Source organism: Neovison vison, chromosome 8, assembly GCF_020171115.1.
Source record: "Neovison vison isolate M4711 chromosome 8, ASM_NN_V1, whole genome shotgun sequence".
NCBI classification, from domain to species: Eukaryota; Metazoa; Chordata; class Mammalia; order Carnivora; family Mustelidae; genus Neogale; species Neogale vison.
The window spans coordinates 52,925,907-52,935,504 of record NC_058098.1 but is presented as its reverse complement, the minus strand read 5'-3'; the positions used below and the strand labels follow the sequence as shown (position 1 = coordinate 52,935,504).

At 46.8% G+C, this 9,598-nt stretch overlaps 1 non-coding gene across 1 annotated transcript; it reads left to right on the top strand.

Moving 5' to 3' along the window:
- Nucleotides 1-5,051: 5,051 nt before the first annotated feature.
- On the top strand, nucleotides 5,052-5,158 carry LOC122916611. Its single transcript, XR_006386240.1, has one exon. It is a non-coding gene; the product is annotated as a U6 spliceosomal RNA (small nuclear RNA).
- The last annotated feature ends 4,440 nt before the right edge of the window (nucleotides 5,159-9,598 follow it).

The window sequence follows — 9,598 nt, the reverse complement described above, 5'->3', positions numbered from 1 at the left end:
CTAATTAATCTTTCTGACATGCAGTCTGCCTTTTTCTTGACACAGGGGCAGGCCTGGCTCCATCCTGACACTCAGCCGGGATTGTTTGAGCAGACAGAGTAAACGGTAGGGAAAGGAGCTCCTGAGGTAACTGGGGTAGAGCTGTTAGAAAGGAGATGAAAGAAGCAGATTCAAGTGTGTGTGATTTGGGTTTTCAAGACGGCCTGAGGAAAAATGAGCTGAACTGAACTGTGGTAAAAACAAAACAAACAAAGAAACACCCCAAAGAACAAAAACAGAGAGAAAAATGGAGATTAGGGCACCTTATGTGTCCCTATCACCACAAAACCCCCAAAAGAAAATAAAGGAAGTGGAGGAGAGGTGGGGAGCCCGACAGTTCCGAGGCTGGCCACCAGGTGACACCACATGCCCAGGACAGCTTGGTTGCTGTCTGTTGGGGGGTAGGGGACTCAGGAGACCCAGGGAACTGGGGACGGGAGGGGGTGGTCGTGTCACAGGTTCAGAAATACAAGGCATTCTCAGATTTGGTCCTCATCCACATTCCTGTCCTTCCTCAGCCTCCACCCCATCTGGCCTGAGGAGTCAATGCTGGTCTACAAGGTGGGGTGGGGGTGGGTGAGTGCCCAGAGGGACCAGGGCCAGGGGATGAGTGAAGAGAAGGTGGGGGCACTCAGGAAGGTCTTGGACAGAACCTTGATAGCATGAAGGGACAGAAAACAATGAACCTTTATTGAGAGTCCGCCCCCACTCACAGGTCCTGACTCAGGAAGACCCAGAGGGGGATTCATCAGCCCCACCCACGGCGCTGCCCACGGACTCAGGTGATTCAGAGTTTAGGTTTGGCTGATAACAGCCCAGACCAGCTGAGAAAGGGCCCTTTGTGAGGGTTGCCCTCCTGAGGCCCCCTCCTCACAGCTGCACGGGCTCCTTACAGGAAACAGGACTGACTGGAAAATGCAAAGAAACCCAGCAGCCAATGCTGTGAGGTGCTGTGTGGGAACTTTAAGATGCTTTAAGGCAAATGTGCAGGAGAAAGATAGGGCTTGTCTGGAGCCCGCATACTTTTCTTCCAGGTTGTCAATCTCAGTTGTGTCTACCTTCCATCCCTCCCGGGAGGAAAAAAAAAAAACAAACAAAACCAACATCACTTTCAGGACTGTGATAAGTCAGGACGCTGAGTTGCAGATGGCCCAAACCCACCTCGAATCAGCTTGGCGAAAAGGTGGTATATGACCAGCCAGCTCCATCAGGGCAAGGATGAAAGGTAGGCCCCAGGGAAGTCTAGAAGAAGTCCCAATCCCCCTGCCCAGTGATTCTCTCCTCCCTGTGTCTCTCAGAGGCTGGCGGCCCCATTTCTTCAGCAGACAGGCTTTGCCTTGCTCACCTTGAGCAGCTCAGGATTGCTTTCTCATGGTCTCACCACCAGAAAGAAAATTGCACCCTTCTACCAGATTTGGATAAATAAAGTCCCAAGGAAGAACTCTGATTGGCTCTGCTTGAGTCATGTGTCCAGTCTTGGACCAATGGCTGAGGCCAGGGTGATACATTACTATGATTTTCTCAGACTGAGTCACTCACCCAACCCTGTGACCAGGGAAAATGAGGTACAGGACAGACAGACATAGAATACCATGCACTTGGGGTCTCATGTGGCAGAACTGCTAGTTGGCTCCCCATCACAATATTTTCCTTTTCTCCAATAGAACAAAAAATGTATACTGGATACATGGCTGCCTATAATAAAAACTACATTTCCCAGGCTCCCTTGCAGCAAAGGCTAGCTGCTATCCAAGAGCTCTGACCAGTAGGGTGTGAGCAAAGCAAGGTGGGTACTTCCAGAGGCTATTCTTAAAAAGATGGGAGCAGTCCCTCTTAACCCTTTCCCCTGCTACTTCCCATATTCTGGAAGCTCTTGCGCTGGTGAACCACCTTGGATCCTCTGGCGAGAAAAGGATGATAGAGACGGCACCATAGCAAGTTAGTTAGGAGGAGCCTGAGTCCTTAGTACAATTTTGGCCCAAAACTGTTTGCGTCTGGACTGCTACATAAGAGGAAATGAACATCTATCCTGTTTGAGCTGCTCTTATTTTGAGTCTCTGTTAACATCTAAGTATTCTAAGTAACGTGTCTTCGGACACTGTGTCCAGCACTGAATTTTTCCCCTGACCTAGATTCCTCCATCCAAACCCAGAAAAGCGTTGCCTGTGACCAGCCCATACTTCACTGAGAATGTGACAAGACACATTGTGGGGCCAGATCTACTCTCCCTGCTTACAAAGTTATTTTTTATTTCTCCCTAGAGTCTGACTCCATTTTCAAGGGCCATGTTCCAAAGTGTTTTGCATGTGGGTTAGACCAGAATGTGTTGGCCCAGGGGGTTCCTGTAGAGGGGAGGTTATGGCTCCCTCATCAGACTGGGGGCTTCTGAGAGCTAGAGTCACAAATAAATATAGTCACTGCCTCTCCCTCTCTCCATGGTAGGAGCTGCACCCCTGCATTAGGGTGGGTGAGAACAGCAGATAGCCCATGTCCCCTTGAGGTGGAGAACTGCGGGCACAGAGTTACTGAGAGCAAACCAATGGAGGCACAGGAAAAACCGCCCCTAACTGCCTCCTCTCCTTCCACACGGGAGTGATCCATCCCTGGGCTTCTACTTGGAACTCCTATAGCCCATGGTTCCAAGGGAGGGAAAAGAAAGCATCAGTTTGGAAGGTTCTGGGCTTCTGTGATGGGAAAGAGGCAGTGGCTGGCCATATTTGAGGTTAAGGTAGGACGGGAGGCACAGAAAATAATCAGAGGACTTTGTGTCTGACGGTTCCCCACCCTAATGCCAAGCTTTTACACTTGAAGGATAATGGAGGTGAGCCATTGTGGGAAGTCCAGAAGGAAACACTGTCTCGAACTATAGAGGGGAGGGGCAGGGGCTGGGCTGGGCTCTTTCACTTTCTTCTGTACTGATTATGCTTAAGAACAATGGCAGGCAGGCCCATGTCTTTCTTACAGCGGTCGTTGGCTCCCAAGCGGCTGGCTTTACCCCTTCTTCCTTCCCTCCAAACCTCCCCCCTCAGAGAGGCCTCCCTGAAAGCCAAGATGGAGTCTCTACTATCATACTAGGGTCAGAAAACTTCTCATAGGGCAAGTTGGACTAGCCATGGGCATGGGAACCAGCAGACTCTACATGAACAGGCAGGAAGATGGTATGAGGTCTTCAGGCTGCATCTCTGGACCCCCTTACAGGTGGAAGCAAGACTTCTGGTCCCACATCTAACCCAGGGCGTTCACACTGGTTTCTCCTGACCCCGGCATTGGACCCAAGGAAAAATACTGACTTTTGGTTCCCCATCACCACCCCCATGAGGTACATCAAGATTGAGGGACAAACAGGACTGATGACACAGTGGCATGGGGGGCATCAGGCTGAGCAATGACTCTGCTCCTAGCTTGGGAGGGATAGCCAAGGCTGGCCTTCTGTGAGAACCAGGGTCTCCCTTCCCACCACAGCTTGCCTGTCTCCCTAGAGCCCCGGCCTGCCTGCTGGCCTCGCCTGCCATTCCCCTCCTCTTCTCTTGAACAGCATGCTCTGGAGCCCTTGCACCAGTCAGCACACTCCCCTGCTTTCAACCTCTTCTTGGAATGTTTCCTCCTCTTCTGGTCTTGAGCCACGATTTCCCTGCAGCCCTCTCAAGGGAGGCTGTTTATTCTCATATTCTCTGCACCTGAGGACTGACAGGTGGAGTCTGTCTTTGTTACATGGTCATTTCCAGCCCCTCAAAAAACCCTGCACCTTGGACCCTTCTGCTCCCAGTTCCACCCTCCTCCCTCCTCATCCTTGGCATCTCCCAGACTCTTGGTGTGCTCCCTCACCCATGGAAGACCCCCAGGTCCAACTTCTTCGTCTTTTTCTCCACTCCCCAGCCTGCCATTATCCTCACCAGCAACCTCAAACATATCCACACCCTGACCTCTCGCTTCCTTCACCTTCATCTCCAATAATTGCTGCCTTTGTTCTCCATCACATTTATCCCTGAAGACTTTATGGTCTCCCAAAGCCTCACCACTTCTGAAATCAGAAATTCTACCTCCCACTCTCCCTCAGCATCTCTGAGCCTCTCAGCTCCCTGGCCCAAGAGCCCCTAAATAGTTCTCTGGCTTCAGAGAACTCTCCAGTTTGCCGATTCCTTCACTTTCTCTCTATCAATCAGTAGTCCCCTAGTGCCTTCACTTTCTTTTCCAGATTCCCTGGCTTGTGGATGAATAAACTGTGGTACATTCACACAGTGGAATATCATACAGCAGTAAGTAAAGAGCCACGGCAACATAAAGCAAATGGATACATCTTAGCAATACACAATTAACTGAAAAATGTTAATCCCCAGAGATCACATAGAGAATGATAATTTTTTATTGAGGTTACAGTTAATAGAAAATATATGTATATCATATTTGGAAATATACACAGGCATAATAAAACTATATAAAAAGGAAGGCAAGAGAATGTGGTATACAGGATTCAGGATGATAGTGACTGCGGGTAGGGGCGGCAGGGGGATGGGATAGGGAGAGGAACCATATGTAGGATGTGGGTCATTGCCAAGGCTTTTGTTCGGGTGGTGATATTGCAGGTACCTATTACGTCATTCCAAATAACTAATTAAATAAAAATAAACCATGCATGGATCTTTGGTGAGTGTGTCAGGGAACCAGTGCTGTGTGGAAGCATCCAATAAAATAAAGATTCCATGTGTTATCATGACATTACTTGCTTGCAAATATATTGAATCTTTCTCGTCCTCCCACCACCGAATCCACAAAGATCTCTGGGTCTATACCAATTTTTCTTATTCTTCCTGTCACAATGGAACAACATCCCAGTTTCTTTCGCCCAAGAAGAATCTCATCCCCTATTCCCTAGATCTTGTCCCTTCTCATTTCTTCAAGGATTTTGCTCCTTGGCTAAACCCCCAGTCTCTGCTTATCAATCCCTGTCACGAATCGGTCATTTCCAGGAGCATAGAAACATCCTGTAGTCTCTCCCATCTTAAAAACAAACTGTGCTCGCTTCGGCAGCACATATACTAAAATTGGAATGATACAGAGAAGATTAGCATGGACCCTGCGCAAGGATGACACGCAAATTCGTGAAGCGTTCCATATTTTTTAAAAGAAGGGCCATATGTACTCCAATGTTTATAGCAGCAATGGCCACGGTCGCCAAACTGTGGAAAGAACCAAGATGCCCTTCGACAGATGGATGGATAAGGAAGATGTGGTCCATATACACTATGGAGTATTATGCCTCCATCAGAAAGGATGAATACCCAACTTTTGTAGCAACATGGACGGGACTGGAAGAGATTATGCTGAGTGAAATAAGTCAAGCAGAGATAGTCAATTATCATATGGTTTCACTTATTTGTGGAGCATAACAAATAACATGGAGGGCAAGGGGAATTAGAGAGAAGGGAGTTGAGGGAAATTGGAAGGGGAGGTGAACCATGAGAGACTATGGACTCTGAAAAACAATCTGAGGGGTCTGAAGGGGCGGGGGGTGGGAGGTTGGGGGAACGAGGTGGTGGGTATTGGAGAGGGCACGGAGTACTGGGTGTGGTGCAAAAACAATGAATACTGTTATGCTGAAAATAAATTTTAAAAATTAAAAAAAAAACAACAGACAAACTTCCTGTATTAGGTTAACTGTTAGGCTGCTATAACAAAGAAGTCCCCAAAGATAGTGTATCAAGTAAGGAGAAGTTTCACTCCTGCATGAGAAGGCTAGGAAGGCAGGATAGGGGAGATATGGTCGCTCCGCCCCACTGTAGCTCTGCCATCCTTAAGTCCCAGTTCCCCCTCAGGATGGAGGCTCTGGCGCTTGTCAGCACTGCAACCTCCCAGCTGGAAGGAGAGGGAAAAGGGCAAGGAGAAGAGACTCCCGATTCCACCGAAGGGCACAGCCTGAAAGTGCCATGCATCATGTCCATTCACATTGCATTGCCCTCAGACTTGATCAAAATGCACACCAAGTTGCAAAGGAAGTTAGAAAGTATAGTCTTTTGCTGGGCAGCAATGTGTCCACATAAACATCCCATTACTATTCAAGAAGAGGAGAGTGACTGTCAAAGAAAAGCTATCGTTCCCTGCCATGGCCTGCATCTCTGGCCACACAAGTAAACACAATAAACTCTTTTCCCCACACAGAACATGTTAATCTCCTGCCCTTGCCCTAGACCCATTAGGTCCCATCCATTTTTTTAAAGATGTTTATTTATTTGAGAGAGAGAAAAAGCACGAGCGGTGGGCAGGCATAGAGGGAGAGGGAGAAGCAGACTCGCTGCTGAGCAAGTGCCTGACTCAGGGTTTGATCCCAGGACTCCAAGACCATGACCATGACCTGAGCCACCTAGGCACCCCAGTCCTGTCCCTTATTGCAACCAGCTCAGAGCCCAGGCTCTCTTGGTGACTGTCAGATCTTGGTATGAAGTTCAGGTATCAGTCCAGTGACATATAAACAAAAAGCAAGTTACCTGTTTGCTCCTTCCACTAGCAAGATGCATATGCAAGAGGAGGTAAGAACAGGAGAACCACAATTAAAACTGCCTCGTGGAAAGGAAAAATTAGAAAACTCGAAGCAGGAGCATAGCAATTAGTAGATTCCCCCGGGGCAAGAATTCCAAAGGTTCCCTGCATCCCTGAGGAGTATGTTCCTTGGTACTGATTACCTGAAACTAATTCCTGTATCTATTATTCTCCGTGGCCCCTGGCTTTGCCTTCCGTGAGTTCCTTCCTTGTCCCTAGGGCCGCATCTGAAGAGGGCATTGGGGAATGTGTTCTTCTGTGGGGAAGTGAGGATATAACTTTCACAACATTTCCTGGGGCTGCAGGTTTGGGAGCTCATGGTATTATTTACGCATTGAGCAATCCCAAAGTTGCACAGAGTAGGCTTGCAGACGTTGGTCAATTAATTCCTTGCAAAACCTTATTGTAACACTACAAAAATAAAATATAGAAAATAATTTTGTTTACAATCATATATAATAGTATAAAATAGGAGTACATTGAACAAAAGAAGTTTCAGGCTTGTACACTGAAAACTACAAAATATCTTTAAAAGAAATTAAAGAAGACCAGGGGCACCTGGGCAACTCAGTTGATTAGCTGTCTGACTCTTGATTTTGGCTCAGGTCATGATCTCAGGGTCTTTTTCTTTTTGTTTGTTTGTTTTAGATATGACACCAAGAGCACAGGAAGGAAGGAAGGAAAGAAGGAAGGAAGAAGAAATAAGGATGGAAGGGAGGGAGGGAGGGAAAGGGGGGGAGAAGGAAGGAAGAGGGACTCCTGGGTGGCTCAGTGGGTTAAAGCCGCTGCCTTCGACTCAGGTCATGATCCCAGGGTCCTGGGATTGAGCCCCGCATTGGGCTCTCTGCTCAGCAGGGAGCCTGCTTCCTCCTCTCTCTCTCTGCCTGCCTCTCTGCCTACTTGTGATCTCTGTCTGTCAAATAAAAAATTTAAAAATCTTAAAAAAAAAAAAAAAGGAAGAAAGAAAGAAAGGAAGAAAGAGAGAGAGAGAAAGAAAGAGTGAGAAAGGGAGATGGGGTGACTGGGTGGCTTAGTCATTTAAGCATTAGCCTTAGGTTCAGATTATGGTCCTGGGGGTCTGGGATTGAGTCCTGAGTCAGGGTCCCTGCTCAGTGGGGAGCCTGCTTCTTCCTTTCCCTCTGCAATTCCCCCAGCTTGTGCTCTCTGACTCTCTTTGTCAAATAAATAAATAAAGATCTTAAAAGGAAAGAAAGAAAGAAGAGAGAAGGAGGGAGGGAGGGAGGAAGGAAGAAAGAAAGAAGGAAAGGAGGAAGAAAGAAAGAAAATCATTGGTTTTCATCAACATTAAAACCTTTGTGTTTCAGGGGTGCCTGGGTGGCTCAGTGAGTTAAAGCCTCTGCCTTTGGCTCAGGTCATGATCCCGGGGTCCAGGGATAGAGTCTCGTATCAGGCTCTCTGCTCAGCAGGAAGCCTGCTTCCTCCTCTCTCTCTCTGCCTGCCTCTCCACCTATGTGATCTCTGTCTCTCAAATAAATAAATAAAATCTTAAAAAAAAAAAAAACAACCTTTGTGTTTCAGAGAACACTACCAAGAAAGTGAAAAGACATCCCATAGATTGGAAGAAAAAATGTTGGCAGATTCTACATTTGATAAGGGACTTGAATTTAGAATATATACAGAACTCTTACAACTCAACAATAAGAACAAATAATCTGATTTAAAAGTGGAAAAAGAATTTGAATAGATATTTCTTTAAAGAAGACATACAAATGGCCAATAAGCGCATGAAAAAGAACCCAACATAATTAGCCGAGGAGGACATTCAAATAAAACCACAGTGAGATACTATGGTTGAAAAACAGTCTGGCAGTTTCTCAAAAATTTAAATACAGGATTACCTTATGACCCTGCAATTCCACTATGAGATATGTATGAGAGAGAACTGAAAATATACATCTACATAAAATTTTGCACATGGATATTTATAGCAAGATTATTTGTAATAGCCAAAAGGTGGAAACAACCTAAAATTCTATCAGTAGTTGAATGGATAAACAAAATGTGATATATCTATATAGTGACACAAAAAAGAATGAAATACTGGTACGTGTTACTGGTTGGCTGAAACTAGAAAACATTACGCTAAATGAAAGAAGCCAGACACAAATGGCCACATCTTGTATGATTTCTGTTTACATGAAACATCCAGAAATGGGCAGATCCATGGAGACAGAAAGTAGATTAGTGGTTACCAGCACTTGGGGGAGAGAGGAATGGGGATGTCTGCCAGTGGGTACAGGGTTTCTTTTGGGAGGGATGGGAATGTTCTAGAACTGGCTGGTGGTGATGGTTGCACAACTCTGTGAATATACTAAAAGCCACTGAATTGTACACTTCAAAACGGTGAACTTTATCATATATAAATTGGATCTCAATAAAACTATTTTAAGAAAATTAGTTTAGTTCTAGTCTGTTCCATGCACCCTTAATCCCGCCCAGAAAGCTGATCTAGACCCAGTTCTTAAGCCTGAAGACACATTTCTGCATCTTTACTTACCAGCCTGCACACCAAGTGCATCCTACCCTCTCTTAACTTAATGGTGGTTCATGGGGTTACTGAACACAGTAGGCCCAAGGGGAGAAGCAGCACCCTTCATGGGATCTGGACCACTGGACTGGCTCTCATCTGGAGGGGCGTTCTTCATTGAGCTGCTCGGGAAAGGCTCAGACCACGGTCTTATCTCCTGGGGAAGCCGCCTCTTGAGGGGCCCCTCATGTCATCGCTGCAGTTCAGGGTACAAGAGCAGTTGGCTTTCTCAGCACATGGAAGCTTCCAATACTGGATTCTTCACCAGCTTAGACACCCAGCCACAGGCAGGACAGGTCTCCATGAACAGAGCTCCATCCCCTTTCCCCTCTGCTGGCAGACGGCTGTCTCTATTCTGAGCCCACGTCTCACAAAGGCCTTGCTAAAGGTTAGGGGAAGACTCTCCCCACCGGCCTTTGCACCTTTTCCAACCCCTTTGCTCTAGGATGAGAGGCTCTGTAGACACGTGACTGGACC